Below are 17,951 nucleotides of genomic sequence, written 5' to 3'. Positions count from 1 at the left end.
TAGTCTAATTTTTAAATGCAAAAACTGCTTAAATTTGATAACCAGGTACATAAAGAGCTTTCAATGAATAAAAATAATTACATGAAATAACGGAATTTAGCTTGATAACATGCTAGTACACAATGAGAAAAATTCTTTAACCGACGCAGATCGGACACCGGTATTCCTTATTTTCAAGCTCTCTAATTAAAAGTAAAATATATATTTTGAATTCGAAAAACAATGCAATAGTTACTGAAAAATCGGTACTTTATACTAAAATATAAAATCCAAGTGTAAAATATTCAGTCATATTTCAAAAATTTGATTTTATAAATTACCTGTAATAATGGAAAATTAGGATTGATATTTAATAATAGTTGTAAAAAGATCTCCGCCCCCACCTCAGCATTTAGAAAATTCTAAAGCAACTAAGGAAACCCTTTGAGCAGTTAATTCTTTAAATTTTGTTCTATTGAACCTAGTCACAAAATTTTACTCAACATTTTTTTGAAAGTTTTTAATTTAAACTTTAAGTAGCTTTATTAGTCTAATCTTTAAATACAAAAACTTTTTAAATTTGGAAGCTAGGCGTAAAAGAGCTTTCAATGAATAAAAAGAATTACATAAAATTACGGAACTTAGTTTGTTAACCTACCAATACGCAATTCCTTAACCTTTGACGCAGATGAGACAGTTTCCCTTTATATTTTTGACACTTTAATTGCAAGTAAAAATATATTTCGGTATAATAAATCATAAAATCAGTCTAATGTTTACTAAAAATCTTAAATAATCTGAAATCTATTCTGAAATATATAATTCAAATAGTAGTTTTAATTTTTTCATTTATAGTCAAAAATTTAATAAGTGATTTTGTTAATTAAGGAAACTTCAATGATGAATTACTATTTCTTAGATGTAATTAATTTCTAATAAGTGTAAATTTGCAAATTTTGAAGTGAGCCGCGGTACAAGAATTTTACCTTTACAGCAGCAAAAAAAAAAAAAAAAAAATGACATTCTCTATTTCATAACCAGAAATGATCAAAATGTCAAATATATTATTTTCATTTGTTTTGACTTTTATACTTTTTAATGAAAAATAAAAGAGTTAACACTTCATTAACTTTATTGAAAATGTGTGCACTTTAGTCAGTAGATTGCTTATCATAGTGGAGAATTTATAGAACTAAAATATTACGTTCTAATAATAATGGAAAATTAAAATTGAAATTTAGTAAAGGTTTTGACAAGGTCTCTTCCCAGCCCTTCAGCATTTGGAAAATTAGAATTCTGTAGAAACTGAGTGAACAGTTGATTTCATTTAGTAAATATTGTTCCATTTAACCTATTCATAAAATTTTAATTTTTTTTAAAGTTTTTGAAAGTTTTAAACATGCTTAAAAATTTAAGAAACTTTATTAATCTAATCTTTAAGTACAAAAACTTTTTTAATTTAATAACTTTGTTCAAAAGAGATGTCAGTGAACAAAAAGAATTAGATGATTAACAAACTAAATTCCGTTATTCTTACTAATACACAATGAAAATAATTCTTTAACTTTTGACGCAGATGGGACATCGGTATTCCTTTCATGTATTTTTCAATCTCTATAATTACAAGTAAAAATATATTTTGTTATTTTTAATTCTAAAAACAGTTTAGTAGTTACTAAAAAGTCGGTTAGATTATCGGTACTTGATACTAAAATAAAAAAATCGAAATAAAAAATTTGTAATATTTCAAAAATTTGATTTTGTACATTACATAAGTTTAAATGATGAATAACTGCTTCTTAGATCTAAATAACTGCAAATGAAAGCAAATTTGTAAATGAAAGTGAGCCGCGGTTTAAAAATTTTACCTTTACAGGAGCAAAAAGTACTTTATGATAAAAGTTAAGATGCTTAATATATTTTCGTCCGTTTTGAACTTAAAAAGGCATGAAATATATCTATATAACAAATTTTTGACACAGTTTTCCACTGTTGTCGGAGCACTTATTGGCTGGAAAAATCACGTGGTAGGATACAGTTTTTCCATATTGTTATCAGCATAAAAAGTCAAAGGTATTGTTTTTCTATAAATATCTATAAATTTAAAACATTTTTCTCTACTGCTATTATTACGCTTTTAATTCAAATTCAAGAGTTTAAGACTATGAGAATTATTTTCTTTTATTATTCTAACGGAATTTTGGACTACATTTTAAAATAAAGTTTATCAAAAAGTGTATTCTTATTAAGAGTTTTATAATTACTTTTCTGCAATCATTAATATATTGATTGTTATAAATACAGTTCGAGATTCTTTAAATGATTTAGAACTTAAAGATCAGCTTCATGCACAATGTGATGCAAGCAAAAATGATATTTAACTTATCCGCCCGTTTAGTAATATTAAATAATTGTCGCGGACTCAAATTTGTTCGAGCAACAAAATGTTTGAACAATATAAATGTTAGTTTAAAAACTGATTACTTGGAGAAATTACATCTGTTCACCAATAGATCTAAATATTTATAATACTAATAGATAATATTTGGACATGGAAATAGAGGCACAAGAGTAAGCAAACGGAATTACTTTTAGTACGTATATGTAAATGAATCATTTTAACTTTAGAATAAATACTGTTTCATCTCAATAAATAACAATTATTGCGAAGCAATCATAGGGGTTGGTGAGAGGCAGCGAAAGGGGGATCAGCCCCTTTCTGTTTTATGAAAATTGTGCGCCGAAGAACATAATCTGGATCTCAATTCTCAAGAGTATGAAGGAAAACAAATGCATATCAGATAAAAGCACATATTCTTCTTAGTAGGGAGAATTTTACTGTCGATGTTACTTGTTTGAATTCGAATTTTCACTAAGAAAAGTTCATGAATACTTTTTAAAGTTGTCAGGCATAGAAATTCTTCTAAATACTTGTCTAGTGTCTCAACAATTAACTAAATTCGGTTCTGATGAAATCTTTGATAGCTATCTGTAAAGTATTTAAAGACTAGTTCAAGTAACACCATAATATTTCCCTAATGCAAATTTCAAATAAAATCTCAATAATAATATTCACAAATTTGTCTTATCTGTAAAGTGGTAATTTAAAACTGAACTTATTAGTACGGAAAAAGAAAATCTTATTAATACGAAAAATAAAACTAACCAATTTGTTCAAATAATTTATTAAAACATTTTATAAATTACATATATTTCAAACTGCATCTAGGCATTACATCTTATTGTTTTAAAACTAATTTGTAAATGACAGTATCTTCCGTATTTTACATGGAGCTCTAACAACATTTACAATGGAGTTTTGGTTAGCAACATTTCACATTAAACTTGCGCTTTATTTACACATAATACGAAATATTAACATGGATTTCTTAAAATATACAAAATGCTATCATATATCTTTGATATTTAATTACACAATGCAAGAGTCAAATATTTATAATCTATTGCAAATTCTCCTTGTAAAAACATGTATCAGAACAAAAAGAATGAACCTGAATGCATTAAAATTTAATTCTCAATTTTGTAATTTTAAATAGTATCTAAAAAAAAAAATCTTCAAAAAAAAAGGTTTTTGAAAAAATATTTTAATTTTAAAATTAAGAAGTCTCTATTGCACCTGAAATTTAACTTCTGAAAAATTTTAAAAATTTAATTTTTCAAAATATAATTTAAAACAAATTTCTATAAAATGCAGATTTGCGCATTTAGGCTTTCACTAGATTAGATTTTAGACAGCAATTTTACATATAATTGGAACTACATTTTACTTTCAGTTCAAGTTATCAGACTGTATAAAATTTAAACTGTTATAAATGAACTTTCCGAAGAGGGCAGTTAAAAGAATAAATTTTCATAGAAATTTAGCTACATTTTCTAAGAACGGATTTTTCACCTTTAGTCTGGTGTATAGTAAAATCCTGAAGATTTACTGCTACTTAGTGTTTCGAGCAAAAAATAGATAAAGTTTGATTTTTGAAAAGACGATCAGTATAGTGTCTGAAGAAATCGGGGAACTCTTGCGTTCGATAAGTCACTGTGGTATCCTTTTTATTATGTAAGAGTCAAAGCTCAACGAGCACACATCAAAAAAGAACAACTAGTTTCAAGTTCTTAAAACAAGACACTACCGTTACGAAGATTCAGGGTTTCTACACAGCTCAAGGATACTGATCCACCACAGAAGAGCACATGTGTGAATCGAGAAGCTCCGAAACGGCTGGACGAGTGTGAAACATGACGAGAAAGCAGAACGGCCGTCTACCACCTCCACGTCATATTCCACACTCGTCTAAAACATTCCGAAACTTCCGAGTCACACTTGCACACTTATGCTGCAGATCGATATTCCCAAATTGCGCAGATCTACTATATCACCGACTATAACCGAGCTAATACTGGCTGCACTTCATTCAGCTGTATTTCAATCGAAGTCTTAATATTTGCGTATTATTAGGCTTAAATTTGGTTCTAGCCACTTATAAAATGATAGATACAGTTGCAATTTCGATGTAGTATCTCAAAATTTAGCCTAAAGGATCAGATGTTTACGATGGAATCTCTAATGGCATTATCAGTGAATTTGGTTACTATGCTGTTCTTTGTTTGCTTTGAGTTAAGCGGTGCTATATTAACCGTTTGAGTGAGGTGAAGAGCTATCGCTTGTTATGCGCCAAAAATTCGGAGAAGCGCTATTGTACCGAAAATGCTGAGACGTTGCTGTTGGTTAGTAGTTGGTTGGTAGTAGTTAGTAGTAGTTGGTTAGTAGTGTTGTACGCATTTTATTCCGCACTATTAGCATATATATAAGAAAACTCTTCAGCACTCAAACGGTTAAAAGTTGAACCTACATCTAAAAGTAGATAATGAGAATTTCATAGAAATTACACTTCAGACAATTTAACTTAATATAGGTGAACACTATTAGAGATTCCAAAAACTGGTTTAACGTTTTGTATCATATGACCCTGATTTCGTATCATTTACGACTTCTAATATATATAATTATCTTACGTGGCTCCCAAATTTTGGCTTTATTTCTCTTCCACCGGTGGAACGTTTGCTTTGTTTTGTTTAAGTTACTATTTCTCTTACACGGCGAATCGACCAATGATTGCCGCTAAAAATGTCACATGCCAAACCTAGCTGAGGTGGCTCAACATATAGCGCTTTTAAAAACGGAAACTGAAATAACCAGAGAGCATCAGCTGCGGCAATCTCATACTATTAAGCTAGGCAGAAGTGAGTAGTCTTTGTCGATAGATATCTATTTTAGTAATTTGTCGAAAGCGCTTTTTTCCACGAATTTATATATTACGAATTTATTTGACAATTTTTGATTCATATCACGAATTATACTATAGCACATTTCTAATAGGTTTAACGAATTACATGTCATTTATTTGAATCCTAATTTATTTTAATGACTTAGTATTTACTAAAAAGATGTAATTATTTTTTTTAAAAAGTTGTTATATGGATTTGAATGATTGTTTTGAATTCTTAGAATTCTGTGCATTTGCAATGTACCTAAGTTAGTAGCGAGTGAAGCAAACCATACAAGATTGTGCGGAAATTTTCGGGGTTGGAGAGCGTCAGCGAGCAGGGGGCGCAGCTCACTAGTTCTATTGAATTTATATTTGCAGAGAACATTTCTCACCAGTTTTAACAATGATCCGCTTAGGATAGAACACAAATCAATGCAAATTTGAAGATTAATGAATCATTTTTTGGAATTTACAAATCTGCATTTCAGACAACATTTAGGGATTGAACAAGCTTTTTGTTATCTATGTATTAAACGCAATTGCAACTTATTATGAGAATCTGAAAATTATTCAAAATTTTGCTGTTATATAAAAATGAACACATTAAGAAAATTTGCTTATACTTTACCTTATAGATTATTCTGGTATCTGTTCAAATAGTAGATTCAAACTTCTATCCGAAATTTTTGCCCTCTCTGACCAAGAACCTATATTTCTAGCACTTTTGCACAAGATCGGTATAATTAAAAGAGATAGTTCAGTTTAAAAATAAGAGTTAGAGAACTTTTGAAACACTCATTTGAGTCGAAATCTATTTATTTACTTAGCACCATACTTACGATTTTTCAAATCTTAAATTGGCAACATTTAATTTATACGTGAATACGTTGAACCTATTATTTTTTTAAAACACATAAATACACATTTTGTTTTATTAGAAACATGAATGTTGAAAGATTTAAACCCCTTCCTTAAAAATGTATTTTAAGATTTTAATAAATTATCTTGAATTTGGATAGGTCGAATAAATCTGGTATTTTTACTAAGTTAACATTCTTCCCATTGAACTAAGATTTGTTTTATTCATTTATACACTAAACGTATAACGATTTCATATACCCGCTAATCAATTCTGCACTGCTACGCTCTGCCAACGCGTTAAATTCAGAAATGAATTCAGATTTTCTTGCGTAACTTTGTAGAGCTAAAATATTATTTAACTAGGGCCTGGTTAGTCAGGCTCGGGAATTTAACATTTGGAACCGTGCATCCACTATGAGAATGTTATGATTTGTGATAAGAGTAACTCTGCAAAAGAGTTTATCCGGGAAAAATTTCAACCATACATCATTTTAACATGTTTTTATTTTTGATCAAATTTTACAGCCAATTAACATTTTTTCCTGAATTGCGCATAAGTGACCAATATTTAACACTTCACTTTTAATAAAATATTAACTAATTCAACATTTAATGAAAATAATTATAAAATTTTAAACGTTTATTTATATTTTATTCTTCAAAATTCTTACTGTAAGAAAATAATTCAGAAATGTGTAAGAGCATGGACAATTACAAGACTATGCATTTAAAAAAGATTCACGAACTAAGACTGTTTCAGGGTATTTATTGTTTATGTTGTCTTCAAAATTAAAGCTAGAAAGTTTAATTTGTGTTTTGTATTTTATTAATTTTAGCTTTTTGGTATAAGTAATAAGTCGTCCAGTCTTAGTACAAATCACTAGTTCTAAAATGTCTTCCGAGTTAAGAATTTGTTTTAGTTTAAAAATAAAATTTTCAATTTCTGACTTCGTAAATAGTTATTAAAATAGATGCAAGTTTTTAAAACTTAATTGGTATCTTTAATGCACCTGTGACAATTTTATCCGAATTAGAAATTTCAAAATTCGAACAAAGCTGAATTTCAGTATTTCTAAAAAAGTTTTTTTCCACGCGATTTTCACTAAACTTAATAAAATAACTGAAAATGATCGAAACTGCATAACCCTAATTAAAAAAAAAACTTTCTATATCATAATTGATAAAAATTTAATTTCAAAATATAAATTTTATGTATACTCTTAATATAAAAACTTTTACCGCGTAATTATGCCCCATTGTTTAAACTTATTTTGCCGCCGAGTCAATGAATTAATGTTAGCTTATGGATAAAATATGTTATAGTTAGTATTATGTTAGTCTTATGTTAGTATTTAACCAGAAATAACGTACATGAAATATGAATGCATAACTAAATTCCTTAAACATGAATTGCTTCAAATTTGCTCATCCAGGCATATTTACATTAAAAGGCAAAATTTTCTAAATTTATTTACTTTTTGAAACTATGGCTAGATAGTGTCACAGATTCTTTTAAATTTTTAAAATATCCTTTTATCACGTGCTATGCTCATAGCCAGTTTCGGATAACTAAACTAACGGAATCATCCGTTGTTGAAATTTTTATTTGAACAGATACTTCTGATACTGAATATGTATCAAAACAGCTAAAAATATTTAAGAGGCAATGAAGCAAATTGAGGCAAATCCATTTAAAGATTATCGTTATGCAAAAAGACTCGGCGGAGAAATAAGATTAAAAACAAGACTAGTTTTGTAGAGACCCATTTATCATTGTATTAAAAATATCTTATTAGAAATATAATTTCAGTTTATCTTAAGAAATCAACTGGCAAGTTGAAATATTTTATTTACCAAAATTCTAACTTATCTAACATTTTCAGTGCATGCGATAATGTGTATAACTAGTTCGATCTACAGATAAAAATTACTGTTACGCCAAAGCGTGTTAGCGACCAGTTTTCTTTTGAGTGTAAAAATTATAACATTTCTTGAGCAAACCTAACGAGTTCCGCTACGCTAAATTAATTACTAGACAGTTTTGATTTTTCATAATTTTTTTATTAATAGTTTCGTTCTCAAACTTTATATGAAGCACATTCTTTTAAATTTGGAATAAATACCTAAAATGGTTATTGCCTATAGATACTATAGAAATGATCGACAAATTATAAATTTAAATTGGTTTTGTGAAATTTATCTTAATACAGTTACGTAAATGAAAATAAGACCTAATGTGTGAAGTGCCAACTTAGCTTTGATAGCAAACAATTAATGTTGTATAGTTAACTAAGATTAGGAGAAAAATAAAATTTCAAAACTGCGATACTATGACGAGACAGCTATTTTTTATAGCATGAAGGGTTTTAAATAATTTAAGTGATAGGTACACAAACAGACAGATCCGGAATAGTAAGATAAAATTGGTATTTCGAACAGTACGGGTTACCTTAAATACGAAAACTGGTATTTAATAGTATTTTACTGGTGAGGTGGGATTAATTGATAACTATCAATTTCATAACGAGTGTTTTATTAACACTAAATTTGATATTTTATGTACTAGTTTTCCGGTTTCTATGCATCCTGTTACCTCAAAGAGTTTTAAAATGTTGATTTAATAAATACCGGTTTTTACCCGGGCCCTGAAGAGTTTAAGAGTTAGTTTATTTTAATAATATCCTGCAAATTTTAGGTACGAATTTTGTCTATCATATTAATTCCTCAAATCTTTTTTACTTGAGTTTTGCTTAAACTTCAGATTAAGTGTATTTTAACAGTTGACTTTGAAATTAACTCACCCCTCCCCCACACACACATTTACGATTCTAAAATATGAAAGTAACGCATGATGTATTTGGTGGAAATACATTGAAAAAGAATTTAAAAACTTGTAATACCAAAATTAAATCAGATATAAAATTTTATTCATCTAAATAAGTTTCGTCGGAGAACCGAACGAAATTTTTAATAATTCCCTGAATTTAATGATTTGAATTTAAACTGGCACACCAAAACAATTCTTTTGAATAGTACAATTTTTAGATTTTAGTTAGTGTACTGGACAATAGTTCTGAGGAAAACCACAGATAAATCGAAATTAGTTCTTTTGCGCTAATATTTAATTTTTCTTAAATATTATGTCATAGCTGATAACGAGCGATAGATAACAATAAGTAATAAGTTGTCTTAATAATTTTAAGACTATTAACAGTACGTATATAGACATTACAAAAGGTGCATCTAAATTTTAGAGACTAAATTTAATTTAAAATATTTAATGGGTAAATATCACTCAAAATAATTTAAGCCTAAAAACTTCTAGATATGATAAAAAGGAATATTTAGGTAAATAAGATTTAATTATTCTTTAAGCTTAAGAAAAATCTCTGAAATAAACTTTTAAAAGATGTACACTTAAATTTCATATAATTTATAAATATGTGTTTAGATTTAATTAAAAATAATTATAGAACTTAATTCTTATAAGAAAAAAATTTAAATAATCAAAATATTAAAAATGGAATTTTCATATAATTCAAGGAGAATAAAAATAAACCTCGTGCTAAGTTGAAGAAATATGATCAGCGTTTCTATTATGTCATGACGACTAGGCAACTGAAGTAGATCATCTTGGCAAACTACGATCCTCATGTCAGCCAAGTCAGCAATGGACATCTTGGCAAACTACGATCCTCATGGCAGCCAAGTCAGCAATGGACATCTTGGCAAACTACGATCCTCATGGCAGCCAAGTCAGCAATGGACATCTTGGCAAACTACGATCCTCATGGCAGCCAAGTCAGCAATGGACATCTTGGCAAACTACGATCCTCATGGCAGCCAAGTCAGCAATGGACATCTTGGCAAACTACGATCCTCATGGCAGCCAAGTCAGCAATGGACATCTTGGCAAACTACGATCCTCATGGCAGCCAAGTCAGCAATGGACATCTTGGCAAACTACGATCCTCATGGCAGCCAAGTCAGCAATGGACATCTTGGCAAACTACGATCCTCATGGCAGCCAAGTCAGCAATGGACATCTTGGCAAACTACGATCCTCATGGCAGCCAAGTCAGCAATGGACATCTTGGCAAACTACGATCCTCATGGCAGCCAAGTCAGCAATGGACATCTTGGCAAACTACGATCCTCATGGCAGCCAAGTCAGCAATGGACATCTTGGCAAACTACGATCCTCATGGCAGCCAAGTCAGCAATGGACATCTTGGCAAACTACGATCCTCATGGCAGCCAAGTCAGCAATGGACATCTTGGCAAACTACGATCCTCATGTCAGCCAAGTCAGCAATGGACATCTTGGCAAACTACGATCCTCATGTCAGCCAAGTCAGCAATGGACATCTTGGCAAACTACGATCCTCATGTCAGCCAAGTCAGCAATGGACATCTTGGCAAACTACGATCCTCATGTCAGCCAAGTCAGCAATGGACATCTTGGCAAACTACGATCCTCATGTCAGCCAAGTCAGCAATGGACATCTTGGCAAACTACGATCCTCATGTCAGCCAAGTCAGCAATGGACATCTTGGCAAACTACGATCCTCATGGCAGCCAAGTCAGCAATGGACATCTTGGCAAACTACGATCCTCATGGCAGCCAAGTCAGCAATGGACATCTTGGCAAACTACGATCCTCATGGCAGCCAAGTCAGCAATGGACATCTTGGCAAACTACGATCCTCATGGCAGCCAAGTCAGCAATGGACATCTTGGCAAACTACGATCCTCATGGCAGCCAAGTCAGCAATGGACATCTTGGCAAACTACGATCCTCATGGCAGCCAAGTCAGCAATGGACATCTTGGCAAACTACGATCCTCATGGCAGCCAAGTCAGCAATGGACATCTTGGCAAACTACGATCCTCATGGCAGCCAAGTCAGCAATGGACATCTTGGCAAACTACGATCCTCATGGCAGCCAAGTCAGCAATGGACATCTTGGCAAACTACGATCCTCATGGCAGCCAAGTCAGCAATGGACATCTTGGCAAACTACGATCCTCATGGCAGCCAAGTCAGCAATGGACATCTTGGCAAACTACGATCCTCATGGCAGCCAAGTCAGCAATGGACATCTTGGCAAACTACGATCCTCATGGCAGCCAAGTCAGCAATGGACATCTTGGCAAACTACGATCCTCATGTCAGCCAAGTCAGCAATGGACATCTTGGCAAACTACGATCCTCATGTCAGCCAAGTCAGCAATGGACATCTTGGCAAACTACGATCCTCATGTCAGCCAAGTCAGCAATGGACATCTTGGCAAACTACGATCCTCATGTCAGCCAAGTCAGCAATGGACATCTTGGCAAACTACGATCCTCATGTCAGCCAAGTCAGCAATGGACATCTTGGCAAACTACGATCCTCATGTCAGCCAAGTCAGCAATGGACATCTTGGCAAACTACGATCCTCATGGCAGCCAAGTCAGCAATGGACATCTTGGCAAACTACGATCCTCATGGCAGCCAAGTCAGCAATGGACATCTTGGCAAACTACGATCCTCATGGCAGCCAAGTCAGCAATGGACATCTTGGCAAACTACGATCCTCATGGCAGCCAAGTCAGCAATGGACATCTTGGCAAACTACGATCCTCATGGCAGCCAAGTCAGCAATGGACATCTTGGCAAACTACGATCCTCATGGCAGCCAAGTCAGCAATGGACATCTTGGCAAACTACGATCCTCATGGCAGCCAAGTCAGCAATGGACATCTTGGCAGACTACGATCCTCATGGCAGCCAAGTCAGCAATGGACATCTTGGCAGACTACGATCCTCATGGCAGCCAAGTCAGCAATGGACATCTTGGCAGACTACGATCCTCATGGCAGCCAGGTCAGCAATGGACATCTTGGCAGACTACGGTCCTCATGGCAGATAGGTCAGCAATGGACAGCTTGGCAAACTACGGTCCTCATGGCAGATAGGTCAGCAATGGACAGCTTGGCAAACTACGGTCCTCATGGCAGATAGGTCAGCAATGGACATCTTGGCAAACTACGATCCTCATGGCAGCTAGGTCAGCAACGGACATCTTTGAAAATATGGTTCCCAAGGAGACTATATGACGATGAAGTACTCAATGCAAAGCCTAGTTTTAAACATAAAACAAAATGTCTTTACTCTTATGGTCAAATTAACGTAGGGATTTTACTTTAGTTAGAGGCAGTGTTTGATATTATTGGGTGAAGTTTTATAACTATTAGCTACGCAAATCTCAGTAAACCTCCCGAGTCATTTACAAAATCTTCATTTTGCAAAATTCTTAAAAACTTGTAACTATGTCCATATCAGTCCGAACATTTAATTTCTACTCGCAGGACCTCTGAACTATATGCTTGCTTTTCAAATATTTATCCCAGAAATCTATTAACAAAGACAGACGAAATTTGAATGAGAACGAAATTTCAATTACCAAAAACTCTAAATAACCACGAAATTAAGAGATTTACAGTCAGATATTCGTAAAAGTTATTTTGGAGCTTTGGAGAAATTACCAAATTTTATTAGCCTCCTGATCATCGATAATTGGCTTTTATTGGTTGATAATTGGCTTTCATCAACAGAAGTATACAACCAAGTAACTAAATGACTCACAAATGCTTTACATTGCTAAATAGTACTTAAAAATACTGTTACATTGCTGTAACTTGAAAGAGATTGTTTATAATTATAGAGAATATTAAAAAACAATTTGGTACGTATTTCATGCTATAACAAGAGAATTCCATTTTTAAGTTTAAATAAGCTCTTTGCACTAAATTTCTCTTTAAATATAAAGATTTGTTAATTTCAACTCTATTTACATTTCTTTTTAGATTGTAGGGAAAAATCTACGCATTTTTCAACTAATTTCCATACTGAGCAGAAAGAAAGTTTTGAAGAAAAAAAACATGAAAATAGTACCTTTATGAACGTTTTGGAACATTGAAATTACTATAAAATATGTTGCAGCTAGAAAATTTTAAAATAAGTTGGCACAAGTTTTTTTTTTTATTGATCTAGAGTGTCAAAAAAGTCTCATTGTCAAAATTGTCGAGCATGGAACTTATTCAATTTTCAGTTCAATGCAAAATTTTTATCGAGAAAAATGTTTTTCTAATAAAAAGCAAAATAACACTAATATTGTCAAATGTTTTATAAATTCTTGAGATTTTATTATGCTTTTTATATCATTTAATTATAAAATGTTCAAAGTTAGAAAATCGATTTAAGAGAGTTTCACGATTCTAGGAGTAATCCACTGTAGCCTTAAAAACCAATTAAGAGCCGTGGTGTCACCCCCCCCCCCCCTGAGAGTAAGCCTTCCAATGATGCTACCTAAGCATAGGCTGAGAGATACCAATTCTGCTCTTCGCTGTAACAGACCACAGTTCTGACGTAAAATATCCTCAGTCTGTTCATGGTTTAGAAGCTCGATACCATCAGACTGATCATGGAAGGATTTACGCAATTTTTAAGACTTAAAATTAAATTTAATGTAAAGTTTAAAAATGTATAAAATATTAGTCAAAATAAGTTCAAAACTACACATGTTTCATGCCACGCTAAAGGCTCTACAGTAAATTCTAATTCATAAATTTCAAAATACCTAAATTAACGTTATTACCCGAGTTTTTAACTATTTTGTAATTTCAAAAAGAATTAACTATACATTAATATTGAATCTTTAATGAAAAATTTAATATTCTTAAGGCTTGATAGAAATAACAAATTCACGCTTGCACCCTAGCTCTTAGTTTATCTCCAACATTATACAAAATCTACATGCAAAGTTTCAAGGAAGTCTAAAGTAAACTATTATGTGTCCTGGAGTAAAAAATCTACGTTCTGGAAATGCATTTAAATTGTAACAAAATTCTGAGGGCAAAAACTCGAAATTTTCAGAAAAGGATATGTCTTTATATAAAGTTTATATAATATATTATAACTTGAAAATTTAATTTTTTAATTTATTCAAACTAAAAAGGTTAAATTTTCAAAGCTTAAAAATATTCAAGTGTCTTTACGAGTCTACTTTCATTTTGATTTGTGAGTGCGAAAAAATTAATATCATTTCAAAAGATGGATCAAAAATTTAAAAGGTTTTCAAAAGCGAACGTTCTAATGATGAGATGTTAAACAGTAGACTCATAGAATAAAATTTCTATTAAACAATTCTTTGATCAGATCAAAATAAATCTTAACTTCCTTACCCAATCTAAATCGGATAATGATGTCCAACATTCTTCTGTATGGAATAGATTTTTTAATCTAGCGTAAAAAACTTTGTGAAGTAAAGTATCAAACATCTATTTTCAGGTAGTTTCTTGGATGCTGCAAGAAAATGGGAAACCTGTCAATAAAAATATAAAATTTGTTGCATATACAGTGAAGTATGTTTTTATACTTTTACGAAATATACTTCAAGTTCGTTGATGAACGTTGTATACTTATTACTAATAGATAGATGAAATTAAACTAATACTACTACAATACTAGAGTTCGATGCTATATATTCAGGCGGTTAACTTAAAATCTCCAATTCCGAGAAGAATTGAAAAAATAAAAGACTTAATATTTTAGTTCATTTTACAGTTCTCCGACAAATTTCTTGTCTGAATGAGATTTTAACTGTTTCGAATTTTTTAATCTGTTTACTTCAGAAGTAAATCCCGAATCCTGAAATCCCGAATAAAATCATGAAATCGATTATACATAAAATGATAATATACTAATTGATGATATTGATAATATGCAAGATTTTACAAAGAATCTTTTAGTACCTGGCCATATTAGAAGCACTCTAGGTAAAATTCATTATAATTAATCGCACCGGCTGAAGGTTATCACATTTGAGTAACTACATACGAACTAATTAACTGTATAACGATATTCAACTTTCCTGATTTAAGGAAACAGAAGAGGAGAGATCCTAGACACATATGGGGTAGCGAAACCGAATAAAAACGAATTGGACTTATAAACCTATAGTTTGTCTACGGTAAAAACTACCCCCACCACAAAGTCTGAGGCTGCTATGGATACAATAGCGCATTTCAAGGAGGGTAGCTTCTCTTCACTCTAGGGCAGGGATGGGCAAACTGCTGCCCGCAGGAATGTTTTAATCGGTCAGCGGATAGAATTTTAACTCGCCGATCCGTGGCGAATCCTTTTGTAACAAAGTACTGATGACGTTTTTACTTAATCTATTTTTGTTCCACAAAACATAAATTGATGGTAATAGCCAACACATACAGCTTCAATTGGTAAAAATGTTGAAAGCAGAAGCTCATAGAATAGCCGTAGATTGGATTCAACGAGCGTTTGTCATTCTAGAAGAGCAGACATACGAAATGTAATATTTCAGAAAAATTGACGAAAAATGGAAAATTTGACTCTTCAATTTTGTTCTTTATATTATTATAAAAGCTAAAATGGTTTTGTTACAAAAATAAAATTTTAAATGCAACAACTACTGTATTTATAATTTTTGCATACACATAAAAGGTAACGGATTACACACACACACCTTATTCAATTAAACGAAATTTTAAAGGTAAACATAATATAACTAGCATAAAAAAAATATGATTTTCAATACATAAATTTTACATATATTTTACAGTATGGTATATCCCAAACCCCCAGCCACATTTCCCTCACTCGACTGAAGTCATTAACGGTGAAAAACTAGAACTCATCAGGAAAATAGTGAATTCAGTGTTCTAAGCATGTATGGCAACGTTACTTTTAAAAAGTAACGAGTAAAAGTACAAGTATTTTTAAAAAAAGTAACGATTGAAGAGTACACTTCCAGGAAATCGAAAATTCAAAGTAACCTAAAATTTTATTGAATAATATTCTTATGTTCTTTAATGTTTTTGCAAAATTGTTATTTATTTAATTATTTTTAATTTTGAAAGTTATGGACATTAATTTACTTTTAAATTCGGAAGAATATTATAATTTTATAATATAATCGTATAATATAATTTTAAAATCAAATATAATTTTAATATCAAACTTTTTATGTATTTGCCCGAAAAAGAAATTTTATCAATTGATTTTAATTTTTAGTTTATTATTTTTATTTATTTAAATTACCATTGATGTAAAATTGTTTTACTCTATAGAAACTAGTTTTAAAAGAAACAAAGCAAACACGGGGTTTCAGATAGCTTTGTGATCTTTGAGCTAGTAAAAATAATTGAACGTGCAGTATAAGTTGAAACAGAACAGTCTACAGTTTTATTTGTAACAATGGCTAATGCTGAAGTCATGCGAGAAAATCATTTTCCGCAAAAACGCAAGAATTTTTTTTTTAATTTTTTCTTTCTTTCTAGAAAGCTTACAGAGTTTTAGGAAGAAGTAACGATTTAATTTGGTATTTCCGTTGCAAATACTTGTACTTTTTCCCTAAAAAAGTAACGAAAGTACTAAATTTTAAAAGTAACGAATTACAAGTAAAAGTACGCACTTTTTACTTGTACCGGCGGTACAAGTAACGAAAGTACTGCCATATATGATTCTAAGGTAGAAACGAACTAAGCTCGGACTTCACAAAGACTTTGTTTAACAAAATTAAAAGTTTATGCAACCTAAATTTAAAAAAAAATTTATAATACTAAACTCTATTATTAAGCTTGAATATTTAATATTTTGGAATTTAGTGGGAAGTCTATTAAGTCTGAAATAGTCACAAAACTTTATAAGTCAATTCAATATCGGAGAGGGAAAAAATTACTAAGTTTTGAAAGCAGACTGTTAGATACAGTATTTAAAGTATGTGCAATGTCTAGTATTCAAAAAATAATCTAAAGAGAATTTTAACTAAGCGAAACTGATAATTTTAAAAGTAATACTCTAAATAAGCCAATATTTATCAAAATATTCGAAAAAGAACTATTTTTAGATTTTACAATTGAACCAAGTTAATAAAAGAGATATATTAATTATTCCGAAATTTAGGCAATTACAAGCATACCATCAATTATCTCGAAAAACTTTAAGTGTATGTAAAAGTAGCGACAATTAGAAAAAGACTTACTGTAAAGTTCAGTAAAATTACACCACACCTAGAAAGACACATGATTTCCTTCGTTGTATCTAAAATTAGACTAAATACACAACCAACTCACACAAAAAAAACTCACAGCAACAAAGCAGAAATACGAAGAGCTCGTTTGGTACCAGTCTTGCCCCGTATTTTATATCCCTTAATATCGATAACGATTGGCAATTATTGTCTATCAAAGTCGAATTGAGTTGATGATGAAGAGGATCCGTGCCACCCGCGTTTTTTGAGGCCGAGCGTTATCCCCTGCCAAAAGTTCTGTAGTGTGGAGGTAGCGGGTTCGAATCCTATCCTACCATGGATGTGTCTTCGTTCTGTCTTTATTTAAATTGTACTATCTGTCTTTCTACTTGATAAAGGTTCCGCAGAGGCATAGTTCCTAGCAGATTACCTAGCAGGTCAGTGAGCGAGTGGGTGACCATTTGGATTAGTCTGAGTAGGGACCGAGGGTGTGCTGCATGGGTCCTCGTTAAGCTGTTCCACCGTAAAGTGCTCGTTAAGCTGTTCCACCGTAAAGTGCTGTTCCACCGTACTTCGCATCCCTTCTAAAGAGGATCAAAATTGTGATGGCAATTGTGATGGCAACTGCATTTATACCAGCACAGGGTTTGATAAACTTCCACGGCCAAATGTAAAAAAAATGTTACACAAGATTAATTTCTTCGAAAAATATTATTTGCATTTAAAAGTGCAATGCAAAATTGCAGAGCTTTTAAATAAATAATTCTAAACAT

General features: G+C 31.6%; 1 long non-coding RNA gene across 1 annotated transcript; it reads right to left on the bottom strand.

Annotated features, from left to right (window-relative positions):
- Positions 1-12,129: 12,129 nt before the first annotated feature.
- LOC147806880 (uncharacterized) lies at positions 12,130-17,347 on the bottom strand. Its single transcript, XR_015435324.1, has 3 exons — positions 17,191-17,347; positions 14,357-14,477; positions 12,130-12,252 (listed from the first exon to the last, which is right to left on the bottom strand). It is a non-coding gene; the product is annotated as an uncharacterized LOC147806880 (long non-coding RNA).
- Between the last annotated feature and the right edge of the window lie 604 nt (positions 17,348-17,951).

The sequence above is a fragment of the Parasteatoda tepidariorum genome, chromosome 7 (genome assembly GCF_982258835.1).
Source record: "Parasteatoda tepidariorum strain Cologne lab strain chromosome 7, Ptep-v5.0, whole genome shotgun sequence".
NCBI classification, from domain to species: domain Eukaryota; kingdom Metazoa; phylum Arthropoda; class Arachnida; order Araneae; family Theridiidae; genus Parasteatoda; species Parasteatoda tepidariorum.
This window is presented reverse-complemented; position numbering and strand designations above follow the sequence as displayed.